The sequence below is a fragment of the Achroia grisella genome, unplaced genomic scaffold, assembly GCF_030625045.1.
Source record: "Achroia grisella isolate CSIRO2021 unplaced genomic scaffold, CSIRO_AGI_Agris_v1 utg1086, whole genome shotgun sequence".
Taxonomy (NCBI): domain Eukaryota; kingdom Metazoa; phylum Arthropoda; class Insecta; order Lepidoptera; family Pyralidae; genus Achroia; species Achroia grisella.
Window position 1 is genome coordinate 359,527 of NW_026712572.1, and position 20,019 is coordinate 379,545.

Genomic DNA, 20,019 nt, shown 5'->3' on the forward strand with positions numbered 1-20,019 from the left:
ACATATAAAGTTTTTTTTGTGACTATTATAACCACTGGTATAACCACTGTTATAAACACTGGTAACAAACGGCGTCAGGCTCGCTCTCTACCAAGTTGATTTAGTATACCCGTGAAACATGGCATTTTGAAAGACGTTATGTCTTTGTATCCTGTAATTTCACTGCCTTTGAATAGGCAATCTGTTTAGCAGCTGAATTAGGTAAGACAAATGTACTCTCATAGAATAGTTGGTGCATAATCTACTCAAAAAACATAAACATTCAGTAATTTTTTCTCTAGAGACTACAGCACGGAATTTTTAATAAGGGTACATTTCAGGCATCCATAGGCTACGGCAATCGTTTACCATCTGATGGATTCTACCACATGTTTGTTGGCCACCATCGCAGTATAAAAATATAAAAAAAATAAGTAAAATAGCTTTTATTTCGAGGACTAAAACATTTAAAGTTACAAACACGTTTTTATTATTTCATATTTATACCAATTCGAACAATTTTAGCCGAAAACCATCCTTAAGGTCGTTCAGCATAATTAAACAGATGTTCTGAAAAAATAACAGCCCCGGTTCGTTTGTGCCTTCATAAAATTCTGGACACGCGCACCCATAACGCGCCAGACGGTGTAAATGCTTGGTACGTATTGCAAGAAACAAGCGGCTTGAAGAACATTATACGAATTAAATTTCGAGAGCGTTGGCTTAGTGGTCTAAAACGCCACTATACATCCTATGTGTTCGGATAAGCTAAGGCAATTTGCTCATTGGTGAAATGATGTTGTTTTAAGGTACAATGGGACTGACATGTAGTTTGTACAAAAGTCCCTAAATATTAAAGAAATAACTAAAAAACCATCCCATGTAGTTACAGCCCACTCCTAAAAATCTTTTCTCTCTCTTTAATATCTCTCCTTTGGAAATATTTCTTTTAGAACGAAAGTATCCTGAGATACAAACCATCGCTTTTAGGAATATCCTACAAGACTCAACACCTAATAATAGACTAAAATCCTCAATAAAAAAATAGCCTAGGAACGCCGAAAAAGAGATGAATGGACTGTGTGAAAGATGATACAGTAAAAAAGAGAGTAAAAAACGAGATTACTGCGAATAAGGACGAATGGAAGAGAAAAGCATATTACGCCGAACCCATATATGTAAATGGGATAAGGAAGAAGCAGATGACTGCTATATCTATTTGATATATACGAATATCATAGTATGTTTGATATATTTTCACGACCAAAAGTCTGAATACATCTTAATGAAATTTGATGTGATCATAGATGGTATTCCGAGAAACAGACAAAGGATATCTTTAATTACAGAAAATAATCTGAAAGTAGTATTAATTTTTGCTTAGAATATTATTATTTTGATGGATTAACTAATTAGAACAGCTCGTGCATTGAGCCATACCCGAAAAGCCTGCTACCTAAAGTCTCGCAATTCGCAGCACCTTCGTGTTATTAGAGACAGAAATACTAATCGTTAACAGATTCTCTCACCTGCTCCTAATACATAAATGTATTTTCGTCTATTATTAATTTTACCAGAAGAAAATTTGGTATAAATGTTTGTAGGTGTACTTTGTCTTACCTATTTTTCCAGTTAGGTTTGCAGCTAGCTTCCATCATTTTGAATTTTATTTATTAAAATTACAGCTTGATGCCAACATGTTTATATCTTAAAACTATTATACTTAACTAAGTATATAAAGAGAAGTATATTCTAATTTTAATTATTATGGAAGGCAACACTTCTGTGTATATATCAGCATCTTGGAGCTTGCCTAAAAATAAGTTCATGAGATGCAATGCTCGAACAGTGGGTCGATTATTAGCGTGGCTTGTAGTATATAGTTTGAATCTATGACGCTGAATTCTGTTATATATATTCTGCTACAATTATATTAAAAAAGATTTGTGAATTGACACAAATCTTTTTTAATATAATTGTAATGACAAATAAATCTGCTGCGATGCCATCCACCTAATGAAGATCTTGGTGATCTAGCGGTTTAGCACACCGACATGCTTCCAATGGTTGTGGGTTCTATTCCTCGCACGGTACAAACATTTGTATTCATGAGTATGATTGTTTGTATAGGTCTGGGTGTTTTCTATGTGGCTTATGTATGTATTTAGAAAACATCTATGTATTTCTATCAGTTGTCTAGTATACATATAACAAGCTTTGCTTACCTTGGGACTAGATGGCGCTGTGTGAATTTCCATAAGATATTATCTTAAATATAAAATTCTCGTGTCACAGTTTTCGTTCCCATATTCCTCCGAAACGGCTTGATCGATTCTCATGAAATTTTGTGAGCGTATTGAGTAGGTCTGAGAATCGGCCAATATCTATTTTTCATCCTCCTAAATGTTAGGGGTAGTCCACCCCTACATTTTTTTTTTATTTTAAGGCAAAACAACTTTTGCCGGGACAGCTAGTATTATATAATGGTGAGTGGTAATCATTGTCTATATACATGAACAGCACTATATTATCAGGTAACATCGGTAACACTACTTACTCATACGTTGTCATTCCAGAGAACTATAAGTTCACTCTCTAATTCGATTTCACATCGGAAACACAGCTTATAAAGCTTAAAAGATTGCAGGTTGAAATAAGTGAGACTGAAATACCTACCTACCTTATTTTTTAGAATATCTATCACAGGTAATTTAAATCAGAGCGTAAATTTAAATGAAAGGTTCATTTCAGCCCTTGCTGCAACATTTCTATCATATTTCTGCTATCATTATAAATTAAAAGATTAGATTAGATTAATGAAAATCAATATTTACTCTATTATTGGACGATTACTTGCCACTAAGGAACTATTTTTATGTGACTGAAGTAATTTTTATTAAACAAAACCTTAATTTAATAATTCTATACTACAATAAACCAACTATATAGCTATACACAGAGTGATATTTTGTTTCGTCTCCTTCTTATTTGCGAAACCATAAAAATATGACATAAAAATAAAAAGCAAAACACAAACAAGCTTACTGAAAGAATATTATTTTTCATATCGGATTAACTTCATACATATTCAATAATTTAACATAAAACGTATTAGATTAATGTATTGAAGCAATAACAGGAAGATCGTATCCTTACAGGAACCAAGCGGGAGGAAACAAAGAGTAAACAACTTATTAATGGCATTCCCGAGAGTAGAATAAGTAATTGTTATTCGAACCCTAAATCCCCTTAAAAGCTTTCAACTTAAATACTTATTGTCAATAAACAAATTTTAAAGTCGGACCAAAGGCAAATAAACAAAAACTCCCCTAGTATTAATTAGCAGGGTGCCTATAACACCGATGAGTAACAAGCTATATCGGTAGGTGCAGTTAGCACTACGGCCAGTAGTACTACAACTAAAATAGTAAAAATTAGGAGTATTTGCTATTAATTTTTGAAACCTTCATATACACTTAGTAGAAAAAGTATTTTTTTTTTATCTCTACATTGTTTCTTAGTGGAAGTGGTTCAGTGGCTCAATAATTATCTTATAGCGGATTAAAATTCGGATTAAAATCGTTTAAGAGTTGCAGATGCGAGCTAAGCTTCTATTTTATTGCAAAGAGGATAAACCAACATACGGCTCACCTGATGGTAAAGGATTACCACCGCCCATGAGCACCCGCAACAGGGGAATTCCAAGTGCGTTGCCGGCCTTTTAAAAAGGTATAGGCTCTTTTCTTGATGGTTTTAGTATCGTATCGGTATTCGAAAATACCATTGCTGGAAGGTGAATTGTAGAATCACCACAATGTGGAATCTCACAAACTGTTAAATAGTCCGCACATATTTAAAAATTAGTACATATTTAATTGTTAATGACATCCATACATATGTAGAACGATAAGTAATACATCCATGAATATTATACCTGACTTGATTTCATATTTAGGACTAACCATATGTATATCATATTATTATGAAAAAGGAATATTATAACTTACTCTAACATTACTTAGATTATCTACTTATTATTTTTTCTGTGTTATTAAAATCTACTACTATAGTTTAAAGTTCATAGTTCACAATACGGTGTAAATGGTGTTTACGTAAATAAAGGAGCATCAGTTCAAACAGTTTACGGTAATATTTATGAAAGACGTTTATTGGTTAGTCCTGTTAACAACTGAGCATACTGATGATTTAAGTGAATTCATTATCATTAATCACTAATGGATCTGAATAATTAATACATCATTGAGTTTAATAAATAATTTAGTATTCTTGTTTAGAGTACTGAAGCGAGAGCCTGTTAAAATCCTTTAAAATCTAGATTGGAAAGTTTTATTCTTTTTTTATACGCCACGTCAACGTTTATTCTGATACGTAGTAAAGAAGCTTAAAGAAGGTCTTATATTAATGATAATTATTGTTTCAGGTAAAGGTCAGATTTTTCTTTCCAAGTTTCAGGAAATCTTTAGAACATACCAAATCACCCAAAATCGGGCTAGCTGATGGCATAGCATTGTATTATACATATAATAATAATATAGTATAATATCTCAAGATAATGCACATAGCGCCATCTAGTTCCATGCTAAAGAAAGCAGAACTTGCATTATGGGTACTAGACAAGTGATACAAATACATAGATACATTTTTGATGTAAATACCTGCATAAATAGAAAACACCCAGACTGATACGAACAATCATATTTTGCATTGTGCGAGGAATCGAATCCGCGTGTATCGGAAATAAAGCGCTGTGCCGAACTGCTAGACCGCATACCACAAGTACTTATTGTGTCTGGCGTAATTTTTATCCTTTACATAAAAATGAATATAGGTATTATGAATGATTTAGTACTCCTAGTACAAGCTCTGCTTGGTCAAAGACGATACGGCGCTGTATAAATTAACATATCTTGAGTAATTTTAGTATAGGTAAATGAGAATGTATATCTGCCTCTCAGTTTGTCTGTTTGTTACCTTTTCATAACTAAACGGCCGAACGGTTTGAAATTTGATATAAAGATATGTTTTGTTGTTTGATTTATTGTATCCACGACGATGGACATTGGCAATGTTTTATCTGAAAAATAATAAGGATATAGAGGTGTAAAATTGAATGAACGTCGGTTTACGTAAGTTTGATCATGCTCATCATCATCATCTCTGTCTATCGTTAGGCAGAGAGGTTATTTCTTAAGATATTTCTATGTATATATCTTGCTATTTTAAATGTATTTACTGTACAGTAAAGTGTAACAAACAAACAAACATTTATACAAAGTCACGGGTAAAACACCATATTAAACAAATCATTAAGAGTCCTCACAAAGAGGCAAGTGTATCTCAGACACAATTCAGAAAATTGTCTCTGATATGTACAATATTGTGACGTCACACATCAGACGCAAGGCTTTAATTAAACTAGCAATATTACCACGTCTGGCACGTTAGCGAGACACGCTAAATAATTGCGTGAAATGTATGAATTCAGGAGACTCCGTACAAAGTTGTTTATAAAGGAAGCTTCAAAAACATCAGGTGTTAAGATTAATATAAGCAAGAGAAACAGGTATAAATTCTAAATATTTTTTTACCACAAGAACTGTATTTTTAATATTGATGAAGAATATATATACAACTTATCCTAATATCTAATATCTATACTGATATTATAAATGCTAAAAGCTTATTCGACACTCTTTCCGTTTATTGCATTTTGAAGACTAAATAAATTTTAATGAAATTTGATCTAAACGTAGTTTTACCAAGACCATGCGCTATATTCTCTCAAAAGAAAATAGACAATGTTGTGGGTAACAAATAACCAATATATTTTTATTACACACTTTTGCCAATGTTATGAACAACACTAATGGATAAGGAAAATAAAATAAATTATTAAAGATCACAGATCAATTTTACAATTACTGTGAATTGATTTTGACTTGTTTCCATTACGTAGGATTAAATTGATGATTCAAAAAGCACTAAAGCAAGAGCGATATGAAATCCCGAACTAAATAGCTCACAGAATGGACTTTATGATAAAAAAAAATCCATAGTAGCGGATTTTCATAAAAATTATTAACGTTAGATTTTATTATTTTCAATTATAAAACTCGTAAACATAAAGTCACGCTCAAGTAAAAATAAACCGTGTCAAGGTTGGACAATTCCAATAAATCTGGCCCGAGTTTAATAACCACCAAATTGGGGTATAATATGAATAATTTTACTGCTGAAGAAATGGGAACATTTAATGTTATGGCATGGCCGGATAAGTGTGCAGAAAAATGGGACAGTTCCACACAAATAAATGATAATGGTGATAGGTACCAATGAGGAAGTTAAATAGTCTCTCGCGGATATATATACAATGATATTACTGTGGTGCAAAATGGAAGTGCTTTTTGAACGTAGTATTCGATTATTACAGAATGTTTCACATGTCTGCAGTTTACTATGAAAAAAATATTTGCTTTATTAACTGCTAGAGCATCGTGGCCTAGTCGTGTACAGTCCTGAATTACTCATAAGAGGTCATAAATTCGAATCTGTTTGATGCTAAAAACACAATGTTTTTTATAATATATATCTGACTGACTCTGCAATGAAGGAAAACCGATATGTAACCAAAAATTATAACATTGACAGTTGTCTCTGGATAATAGTCATATGTTTAACGAGTTGTTTTCCTCGAGTTCGTCTGCTTTTTTTTAGAAATAACATCGCCTTTATCTGTTTTCATGATACAATCTTTCTTCAAATCACATTTATATTAAAATTCATTCAGCTGATTAGATTATAAAAGGTAACAAATATCCAGATACGAAATTAGACATAGTTTTGAATATATATTATCAACAAGATCTATATATTCAAAACTATGATAATAATATATTGAGTATGAATATATTAAAAAGGTCTTTGTTTGCATTATACATTTTTTTACTGATGCACTTTTTTTTAGTTATTTGTGCAGATATACAAAGTCAGTCAGTATCACTTACATCGCCGTTATGCAGCTTGCTTTGTAAGCAAGCTGTTTCGGTTATACGGTGTATTGGGCAGTAAAATTACAGGATACTAGCCCTGACATCTTAGTCCTCTAAAATGGTAACGCATGAGTCTTGTCACGGGTATGACAATACTGTTCATGTATATATGCGACGGTTACGACTTAAAAAAATATTACAGACTAAAACTATTGCAGTATTACAGACTAGCTGACCCGCGAAACTTTGTATGGTTTCATTTACTCGCCTTTTGCAATATTTTTCATTGCAGTACTGCTCCTATTGGTCGTAGTGTAATGTTATACAGTTAGTCTATCTGTTAGCCTTCCTCGAAAAATGGACTATCCAACATAAAAAGAAATCTTCAAATCGAACCAGTAGTTCCTGAGATTAACGCGATCAAACAAACAAACTCACTCAGCTTTATAATATTAGTATAGATAATTCGTCGAATTCACTTCCAGTAGTGACTTCTGTATTAAACATCCATGTGATGAGCTGAAGAAAGAAATCCGTGGGAAATAATAATTTCTGACGCAGCCCATTGGGCACAAGCATTCTTCTCACGTATTTTAGACAATGAACATTTTTTTTCTTGCACAATGGAAATTTCAGGTCCAGTCGATATTGCCACCATTTTGCCTTCTGAAATTCTTTGTTCTCCCTTGTTAGTAGCTACTTGATATTTATATTGGAAACTTAATCTGATATTGGTTTAAATTTCTTGTTTCCTAATGAGAAGGTTCCTGTTTGAGAGGTTTGTAGCGGATTGTTAGAGAATTGAGACTGCATAGTCAAGATTGGAATTTCTAGCGGTGTCGTCAGACTAATATTATATCGGTCAGTCAGGAGTTAGCCTTCGGATGTTCCATTCATCCATCCCCGAATTTGAAGTGTCTTCTGTACTCGTCTCCATTTTGATTCGATTAAGCTGAGGCCAAATGTATCCAATATGACTAGAATTATTTAAAAAGAAATAAGGATTTGTTTCTCAATGTACATACATAAAAGGATTATAAATTATTTTTTTGTTTAATACCCAATAATAAATGAAATGTACTGCATACTACATCACCTGCCACGTGGAACTCAGTATTTTTATATAAATGTGCGGGTATGTCTAATTTTATGTACACGACAACGTCGACAGTTGACAATGATTCGAACTACCCCCATGTGTCCTACATGGGGGTAGTTCGAACAATATTATTATTTTTTTAACCTAAGTAACTTCATTACCCGAGTATAGAGTAAGTAGTTGTAATGGATGATAATAGAATGGTACGCCCGCCTGTACTAACAGTTTACGCTGGCGGGGCACCAGTGGAGGATGATAAGATGAGTATGATGTCAGATCAGTTGGCCCATCGTGACAAATTCACTAGAAATTTATCACGACTGTTTTCAGGGGGAACTGCGAGGAGGCCAACTTTATATGGTACATTGCTAAGAATTGGTTATTAGTACACATTACTAATAATCCCCTCCCCCAGTGTAGTATCATTAATTGAATAAACAAACATACAGAGTCAGAATTACTTTGAAAAAGTCACTTTACACAATACTTCAGATTGGCTCATTTAGGATAATATATTCCAAATTTAATTTTCTGTATCTAACTGACGTCTACACTAGACAGCCAGTTCGTAGAATAAACAAAAATACATAAGAAGGAATGATTTTGAAAAAGTCACTTTAAACTTATATATCTATTTCGAAAGTAGTCGACAACGTCAAAACATTGTTGTTAACACGCGAGTTGGGTTCGTGAGACACGCGTTCATGGACAGCGTCGAGCTGGACAAATTGCAGCAGCTGCGTCGACGAATGACGATGAAAATACGTTTCACTAGTGTTGTGCTTGTAACTGCCGAAATTGTATCGATAAATTTAAATTTAGAATCCAATTTTTGCTAAAAATATATAGTAATCTTAAGAAATTCCTGTCTTTAAGGAATGTCAGTAAGATAGAAAATCTTATGCATTATCATCTTTTTAAAAGTGCGACTAGTGTTCTGTTACCGAATATGCATATCTGTACAAGTACATTTCTATTTTTATGAATATATTCTTTCTGTAAAGTGCGGTAATTAAACGAATATGAAACTTTATTTATGATATCGTTATATATCATATTAGGCTTTACTTAATGTAAAATTATGGAAAACATGATTTGAAAGTAAGAACCGATAAAATATATGAACAAACGGAATCATTTGTGAAAAAAAAACTGGATAATGGTAGTTTTTTCTTTAGTTCTTAGATTAAATATTATTAGATACATTTTTATACGCATTAGAGTAATACTATTTTTCATATAATATTTCATTGAATAAACTTTTTTTAAACGTTTAAAATTTTTAGCGGCAGCAATTTACGGCAATTTGAAAATTGTGAGTGAGTAAGAAGTAGTAAGAACTCACTCTCTTTATAATTTCCGATTAGTTAGATTAGATTTTACAATCAGTTTTTTGTATTTAATAAGTTACATACAATATAATCATGGTAGTCACATTTTTAACTGGTAAATAATTTAGTTATATATAAAATAAAATAAAATGGAACCAGAATTATCATTAGAACATGACAATTATAATGTACGAAAGAATTCATTTTATCGATATTGCGGTGCATCACTATAATCTATGGGAGTCACATGAGATACTAAACAGTAGATTATGACATTCCATAATCATAGCTCAATTAAGTCTCTTATATTTATGTGGATCGTTAAATCAACACACGGTGGTGTTAAATTAGTGATTATTATGACTGCAATATTAATAGAAACTCAGAATTTTAAAGAATGCTCTAACAAGACTCTAACAAGATGGCGACGTAGATATGTTTTTACTTCTGAAAATTATTATTATTAGATTTTTGTTTTCAAATGGCAAACAAGTTTGCGACCCACCGTGATCGTAACTGGTAAACATCGCCTATACATGAATAGCACTATGGACGTCACATCCTTTCGGCAATTACTGCATGAGCCGAGATTCGAATTCCTGATAGAGCCCTTAGACTGCAATCGCATTTACATATTTTATATTATTAACCGGGTCTTAACACTATTCTATGGCAAATAAAGGTATTTACCTCTCCCGACGATTCGACTAGATTGCACTAGCCGTAGTCACGAGTTGAATGGAGTGTTAAGACCCGGTTAGTAATATAAATAATGTATATTAAACACGAAAGTTTAAAAATAACTAAAATCGCATTTGTCAAGTAGGAGTAGGTCTTCAAGTCGCTCCATTGTTCGGTGAAGCTGTAAGACCAGCTGCGGTCAACAATGTTAGAATAGTTTGCCTTTTCAAACTATTTGAGGACATAGATACCACACATTCTTGAGAACTCTTTTTTCGGAGTACTCTAATGATAAATTTTGTACATAATCATTTTAGTAGATATCTCAGTCTTACCTATTTCAGTCAACATGCATCTTGTTTTGCAAGCTGTTGTAAGTACAAAATGAGAGGTATGACCTCTTAGTCCTTTGAAATGGCAACCTTTTTTTTTATTTTCGGACTACTCTAATGCTGTTGGCCGCAGCTACCATTAACAGCATCATCGGACGATAGGGGGCGAATGCAGATGGCAGATCCAAACCCGCAGAAGGAAAGAAACGGCTTCGAACCTCAGTTCAGGCGGTTGTAATTTCGATCGCCGTTTGAATTGAACGGGGGATCGATCGGAGGGACATCTTAAGAACTAAGATGTCATGCCTCTTATTCTTTAATGTAACTCCTTAATCGTATACTACAATAGAAATATGTTTATGAAACAAGCTACTTGATAGTTAAACACAGACACAGACATTTAAACAGACAGATAAAGGGTAAAGAAATGTGATAAAATGTTAAAGTTGCGTTTGAAGATATATTATTAATACTATTACAAACTATGATATGAAGTTCTGACAAGAAATTACAGCAGAATGAGTGAAATATTATTATTGACTATTGAGTGGAAGGGGATTATTAGTAATGTGGACTAGTACCACAGGGAGTCGTCTCGTATCAACAGCTAAAAGGACTGATAGAAGATTGTGGAAGGTGGCGGGAGCTCCACCGAGAAAAGCACAGCTCATAAATTATGAATGAATGGACTAGTACCCTATTGCTAGCAATATACTGCGGTTCAATGGGTTCCAAAACCATCCAGGTGATTTCTTCACGATGAACTAACTGTCCTGACGTCATGCTCATCTCATCATTGTCCACTGGTGTCCCGCCATCGTAAACCGTTAGCGTAGAAGGGTGCACCGTTCCATTATTATCCATTAAAAAAAAGTTATCGACTATTGTCTTAATATTATTCAATATTTGTTCACCATCTGTTACACAATTTGGACATTGAGACCGGACCTTAATCGACATGAACGTTTTTAATCGCCAGACATCGCATTTAATGGAAATGAAACGCCTACAAATTACCCCAATTCGTGGTACATTTGTGATTGGTGGACATGAATGTAGGGAGCGTGGTATATAATTTTGGCATTATTATTAGCGGTTGAATGCAGCTGTTGTTATACCATATTGTTACAAAATTAGGTACATTTGAACTTAACGAAACAATGTTTGAGTTGTAAAAGATTCTGTTGTTGATATCACATTGCAGTCAAATGGAAAATTATAGGGTTTCCGCTAGCGGTATATACTGGCGGGACATCAGTGGAAGATATTATTATGACAATGTAGTGAGGTCAGTCAGCCCATTGCTACGAATTCACCAGGAATTAACTACATTGGTTTTAAGTCATAATCGAGGAAAACTTGATAAGGTATACTGCTACCTATGGGACCCCTAGACACCGTTACAAACAATTCCCAATTCTATTTTTTTTAATTATGTGTTATACTGCGGTAGCCCATTTTATTACTTAATGGATTCAAATTATTTACTAGCTGTGCCCGCGGTTTCACCCGCGGGAAATTTATAGCCTGTATATTATTCTGATGTATATGCTATATTACTGTAAAGTTTCATCAAAATCCATTCAGTAGTTTTTGAAAGAGTAACAAACATCCAACCATACTCACTAAGTTTCGCGTTTATAATATTAATAAGATTTAATTTGATGCCTTCCGTTTAATAAGATTAACATGCGTGAGACCACAAATACTCAGTGCAGTAACCTGAACATCGCTGGCGGTACGACCTTCTCTATTGATGATCAAATTCCGAGTCTGCACCCATATTGCGACACGTGTTACGCCTCTGAACGGCATTTGGTATTCTTGATTAGGCATACCTTTCATCCCTAGAAGCCGCCAAAATCGCGTGTTAAAGGTTATAAAGATTTTGATTAACAACTTTATTGTGAAATTTTGAAATCTGTAAATTAGATATTGACTTATTCCAAACCAACATCAGTTGCAATTCTTCATTTTTGCTATATTTATAATGTAGGCGCTAGCCATATTAAAAAATTATGTGGTAATATATATAAACAGGTCTGAAGTATTGCAATTGGAGCAGAATCATCGAAATTTGTTTTACTAATTACATAATATACTCGTATAATATAAAGCTTTTAACTATTGGTTGAAAAATAAACAATAGTTCTAAGATATTACCTGGACTTTGTTCAGCAGTGGACATCCTCCGGGCTGAAGTGATGATGATGTTGATGAATACCTATTATTACTACCTTTTGTCATTTCTCCACCCAAAGGTCGTCTGAAAGAGATTGCATAAGCGATAAGGCCGCCTTTTATTAAACTGTTAATTTTGATTCCTGTAAATGGTGCAATAAAAAGTATATAAATAATAATAATATTTCAGGACAATTCACACAGCGCCATCTAGTCCCAAGCTAAGCAGAACTTGTGTTTTGGGTACTAGATAACTGATATAAATACATGGATACATTTTTTTTTTTTTTAAATACATATTAGACATAGAAAACACCCAGACCGATACAAACAATCATACTCATGAATACAATTAATGTTTGTGCCGTGCGAGGAATCGAACCCACGACCATCGGATAGTAAAGTGGTGTGCTAAACCACTAGACCACCGATGGCTGTCAATATATATATAATAAATAAATAAATATTACAGTAATAGGTCATTAATATTAGGTACTTGAAAATAGTTGTAAGAGTAGAAATAAATAAATAAAAAATATATAATAGTTGGTAACAATATCAAAGGGCGGTTTCAATGTACCGTTGTATGTTGATGCCTTACGTCTTCACAGAGGCGAGGTGACAAAGAGTGTAAGCGTTTAAATATAAAATTAGATCTTGAAGAACTTCAATCAAGGGGTAAAAAGGTGTATTATGCGTATTACTCGATATTCACTGTTGCACATAAATAATATTGTATTAATTCGAATAAGAACAACGAGCACGTCTTAATATGTAGTTTTAACTAATTGTCAGTTCTTCTGTCTAAGAACCTCTAAGTAATAGAAATAAGAAGAAAGAAAGAAAAAATAATACAGATAAATATTTCTTTATTTAATAGATATATCATATATATAGACAACACTTATTGTTTTACTTCTTTATGAGAAAAGATTTATTATTTTGTTTGAATAAACGAATACAAAAAAAGTCGATTTAAAAAAAGTTTCTACATTATTAGTGAGTAACATATTATTTTTGGCAGATTTCAAAATTACTTAAAGAAAGACGAAATGTAGAAAATAATTATGTAATTTCTTACGTTTAAAAAATCATTTTTAAGGCGATTCAATTGGTGTTACAATGTAACATACAAATTACACACGAAAATATAAGCGCGTACACGAATCACTTGCTTTTTAAAGACAATTAGTGTTATTTATCGAATGCCTTTAGAATAAACTCAATTCTATTTATACTCATTCACCGTCTCCGGATCGTCACGAATGAATGTTTAGTGAATTTTGAAACAAACTTGTCTTATACAAATGGCATTCCCCGTGGCGACTGTTCTTGTGTCTGTGAATTATAGCGACGTGTCTCGATTGATTAATACTTGTACACTTATATTTAATGTATAGATTTAGGAGTTCGAAATTTAAATTTTATACCAATATATGATTCCCGTTTATAGTCGGATTATCTGTTTAAATTTAGAACGTATAATTAAAATCAATGTATAGGTACCTAGGAAAATTATTTTTAATTTTTACATTATCGTACCGGTTATTTCTATTATTTCTTTCAGATCTTTATTGCCTGTTCTACATCGAAGTAGACTTTGTATTCCCCGATTAATACTTGTACCTACACTTATATTTAATGTATAGATTTAGGAATTTGATATTTAAATTTTATAATAATATATGATTCCCATTTATAGACCGATTATCCGGTAAAGATATTTAAATTTAAATTTAGAACGTGTAAGGAAAATATTATATAATGTAATATAAAAAATATGCATATTAAATATATTGTTTTTATTTTTCCGTTTATTTCTTCCAAGATTTTATCTTTACTGTCTGTTTCACATCGCAACAGACTTTTTATAAAGTCGTTTAGGAGGGTAACTTTATCTCATGTGTTTCTGACTAGCAGCTTGGTTTGTATGCTGTGACTTGTTTTAAACATATGCAAATGAAATTACGGAGGCATGAGTCTTTATTTATTTACTTTTAAAGGAATCACCACCATAAAATACAGCAATACAATGTGTCGTGCTTCTGTATATAACGGTCTTATTACGGTATAACTGTTGTTATATTAATAACATTATATTTAGCAATCACAACGTAAACATTATTACTATAAATACTTGTTACCATTTTCCTTTGAGTGAGCCGTCAATTAGGTGTTATTCCAGGTACATAAAAAAAAAGAAAAAATAAATGACAATTATCTTCACAGATTAACAATCATCATCTACAGCGCACCACGTCACGCACCCGCATCGTCACGTACTCGTCTCGTCACGTATACGCCAATCACCAGTACATGCCAATTCTCACAAACGCTATTTTCAAATACAGCCCTTAAGAAACGTTTATAAATTACTATACTCACGTGCAAATCGCCTATAGCGTCAATTTGTTTGCAGGCGTGATGAAGACATCGTAATAACGAGTTCTAAAGTACGGTTTACACGATACCGATGCGCGGCCACTAACAGTTGCTCCCGTATCGCTCTTACCTGTAATATGCGTCGTTTTATAATTGAAATAATCTTTATTCAATTAAATTTAATGTAGATACTTTTGAATATTCATATTTTTTTATTCTACTACTCATTCGGAACGCATACTCATGGCAATAAGAACGAAGAAGAAACTTGCGTGTTGTTCTTTTGTAGTTTAATAGTTTATTCCATGCATATTAATAAATATGATTGGAATAAACAACAATGTAATATACATGCAATCTTGTTTTTGCTTATTCATTTTTTAACTTAATACAATATTTCTATTAACAAGCTTATAAACGACAAAACCTAAAAGTAAATATAAAAAACTATATAAACAAAATATGTGTGAAAAATAAAACCACAATGACCACAAGCAATCTGTAATTATAGAAATTATTTATTGTATAAATTTATAGAAAGTATTTACAGGATTTTATAATCTTGTATTTTTTTTAATTGCTTAATATTATTTCATATCTAGAATTTTATTTAAAGTTTATCTATGAATCAGACTTCATATCTACAAATATGTTGTTATACTGGATACTTCATTTTCGGTCTATTCTAATGTTGTTGGCTGCACAGTTCGCATTTACAGCTTCACCGGACGAACATGATGTTGATTCTCTTATATAGGTTACCTTCGCCGAATATCATGAGGCGAAGTACGATGACTGTAATTTGTTATATATGTATGTACATATATAATAAACAATATATACGTAATCTGACTATCATCTACGGATAGATCACCAAATCATATGAATCATTTACAACAGAAAAGTATCTTTTTCTGTAGCTCAGAGTCGCCGAGGTGTAAACCTTCCTTCTACATAAAAGACAATGTTGTGATGTATATATGTATATTCATATCTACATTAAGTTACAATTCCAGTATGGAAAAGAAATAGTAGGTACAACTTCAGAGCAATCAACACGTTCCGCGCCATCTTGTGGCCGTTCGTTTTTTTTAGTTTCTAATAAATTATAGTGGATAGAAAATTGAGCGATTATCTAACGCTTGATAATGTTTCGGTCGTCGGATTGTAATAGTATAACTTCTTTTATGTCTAGTTCGAGATATGATATTGTAATAAACAAGAAAGTAAACTTGTAAGGTTTTTTTTGAGGGGTTTCTGTTGTCAGGTGCTTTAGACCTGTAGCTCTGCGACGTACATAGTTCTATTGTGCTCGACTTTTTAAAGGTCTTTTTAATAACCGCGTCTATATATGAAGAAAATAATATAATACTTCATAGGTATATGTTTAAGTATTTATGTCAGTTGTAGAGTCTCATAACACAGGCTTTACTTAGCTTGGGATTAGATGGCGCTGTGTACATTATCCAGGAATATTATTGTTATTTCCAAACATTAATATGTTGAAGAGTTCTTTTTAATTTCAACCCCAGTCGACGCTAAATGGCGTGACACGATGAATATCGTCTCTATAACATAATTATTTATGAACACCATGGTGCATGATTTTTTTATACTTGATATTTTTTTACCGACATCTTTATCCATTTCAGAGGATTGCATTGAAGATACAGTCTTCATATCCTGTTATTTAATTTCCATACCTCACCCTTCAACTGAAATATAGCTTACAAAGCAAGGTGCTTGGCGGCTAAAACAGGAGTACTAGGCACGTGACTTGGTAAAAATTTTACCTCAGTTTTCTACCAAGTTATCTAGATTAGCATTACACTGATATAGTTAAGGTACCAGGCAGATGACTTTATATAAACTTTACCTCAGTTTTCTACCAAGTTATCAAGATTAGCATTAATGATATAGTTAAGGTACCAGGCAGATGACTTTGTATAAACTTTACCTCAGTTTTCTATCAAGTTATCAAGATTAGCATTACACTGATATAGTTAAGGTACCAGGCAGATGACTTTGTATAAACTTTACCTCAGTTTTCTATCAAGTTATCAAGATTAGCATTACACTGATATAGTTAAGGTACCAGGCAGATGACTTTGTATAAACTTTACCTCAGTTTTCTATCAAGTTATCAAGATTAGCATTACACTGATATAGTTAAGGTACCAGGTAGATGACTTTGTATAAACTTTACCTTAGTTTTCTATCAAGTTATCAAGATTAGCATTACACTGATATAGTTAAGGTACCAGGTAGATGACTTTGTATAAACTTTACCTCAGTTTTCTACCAAATTATTAACATTAGCATTACACTGATATAGTAAAGGTACCAGGCAGATGACTTTGCACAAAGTCTAGCTCTGTTTTCTACCAAGTTACCAAGAATAGAATTATACTGATATAGTTTTATCCTTTTTTATTCTAGAAGCATCTAAAACCACAGGACTCAAAACAAACTGCATAGCTAATAAATAATAAGCTCATTTAGTGAGTACCGCAATATTGTTGGTGACACGACACTTCATGTCTCATATATCTAATGCTGTACAAGTTTGTTTGTATGTCTGTACCCTGTTAAAATATATTCATTCGTGCAAACGCTCGTCTAAGCACATAAATCAACAGTGCCTTAGGCGGCTTATTAATATTTGCTGTTTGCGTTGACGTACAGACGCTGGATGCGATAATTGCAATGATTAAAATAAAACACTTTTTATGAAACACACAAACAACAGTTTTTGTGATAATAAATTATTAAAAATGCCAGTGTATCAGGATAATTTTAAGAACACTTTTTAATTATTCATGTCAATTAATTGTTTATACTAGTTTGTCAATTCTATTGATATTTTTATATTGTGTTTAATAGTTTCAGTAAAGATTATTTTCAATTAGGTTAATTTAAAATAGTTTAGTGGTATCGGCTTTATTTCTTGCACAATACGTATTTCATGAATGATTGTTTGTATTGATCTGGTTGTTTTCTATGTATATTGTGTATATATTTACAAAAAAATGTATCTATCTATTTATATCAGTTGTATAGTTCTCATAACACAAACTCTACTTAACTGTACTAAACTTCGCGCTGTATAAGTTGTCCAAGCTGATTATTGTTAGTTATTTAATAGATAATGTTAGTATTATTTAAGCCAAATAATTTACATACAGAATATATAATTGATGCCTAAACATGCCTAAATACTAAATTTTAAATCACCAGATGATAATTTAGTCCTCTGAGTGGTATCACGGATATATGATAAGATGATATTCGTAATGCTGTTCATGTATATAGGCGACGGTTACCACTTGCCATCAGGAGAGCCGTCATGTAATTTAAAATCAAACAAGAACTATTTTAATGACAAATTTGATACTTAAACATATTTGTCATTAATATAGTTCTTGTTTGATTTTAAATTACATGATGATCAGGAGATATAAAATCAAAATCATCAAAATCAAACAAGAATTATTTTAATGACAAATATGTTTAGGCATCAAATTTGTCATATCCAGTAACTGAATACTCTTGGATGGTAATATAAGTAAGATCCTATCTTAGGCGCGATTGTTGAGGTTTCCGGTAAGAAAGAGACGCAAGATTTTGCGTTGTACAGTCATTACAGATTAACATGGTAAAATTCGTAGCGTGTAATTTGGCCGTATGTTGAAAATATACTTATGCATACCAAATTCTTTTTACACAATTGTAGATCTACTTATGTCAGACACTCATAATCATTGTAGCAAAATGTTTGTCTATTTCTTACCGTGACCTTTGTCTATTTGTGACTCACTGAAATTTTACATGAACAGACATTATATCTTTAATTATATTAAAAATGTAACCAGTCTGGAAAGGATCTTTAATAGGAGCTGACAGTTTGTGCAGACAAAGTCACGGGTAACAGCTAGTGAATAGAAAATTCACGACTACAATCCCAGGTGGGGCAGAAAGAGTACTTGTAGAAAATAACGTGTTTAACCAGACTATCTCTTAATAATAGTATATGTAATATTATGTTATCTGTGGTACTACACTTAATCCTTATCTATACAAATAAATTATATTGTAATGTCTGTTTGTAATTTAAAATTAACAACTTTTCACTAAATGCTTATGCATATTTTAGATACTTATGTACATAAAAATTGTTTGTTTTTCTTGCTAATTTCTGTAATGGATAGATCAATTTTGACGGGACTTTCACTTAGGATACTTTTATTTTAGAAATTTTATTTTAATTATGGAGGACGAAATCGCAGTTCGCTAGTGTTAGTATATAATCTAAGATCCTAAAAAGATAAATATTGCCCTTCAAATCAAAAGACCTACGAAAATGGGGCTGACAGCACAATAAGACGCATTGGAAGATACCCATGTAGACGACTTTGTACAATGTTTCTTTCTGATAGCAAATACTATAATAAACATGTATTATACATAAAGTTTAAAATATTATTTATAATTCTGCACCAAAATAATGCCGTAAGGCGTTAAGTCCGTCATATGTACTTTTACCTTAGTATTTTGTGCATTGAAGTTATATAAATAAATAAATAAAAATATATCTACATTTTCTATACAAATACCAAAACTACTAATGGCAGTTTTAAACTCGGTTGTTTCTAATCGTACACACTATTTAACGAGTTATTTACTATGATAATATTATTTATGAGTTTCCGATATTTAAAACTGTTACAAATGTCTTGGTCACAGTCTATAGACTATAAGTCGACTGAAGATTTCAGTGAATGTAAACAATTATAACGAATAGACAAATCCGTCTACCCGCTTTGTTGTACAATAGTACGCTTTCCATAATGATGCACAGTTTAATTAATTTTCTGTTAAAACCTGAACTTTATGCAGTTATTTATTCCTCTGACTGTACAGTAAATACAACTCTATTTGTATTTGTCTGGTCGGTGTACTGCGAGGCGTATTCTATTATTAAAAACTTACCTTTTGCTTACAAGTAGTCAGGGTGGCACGAGGAA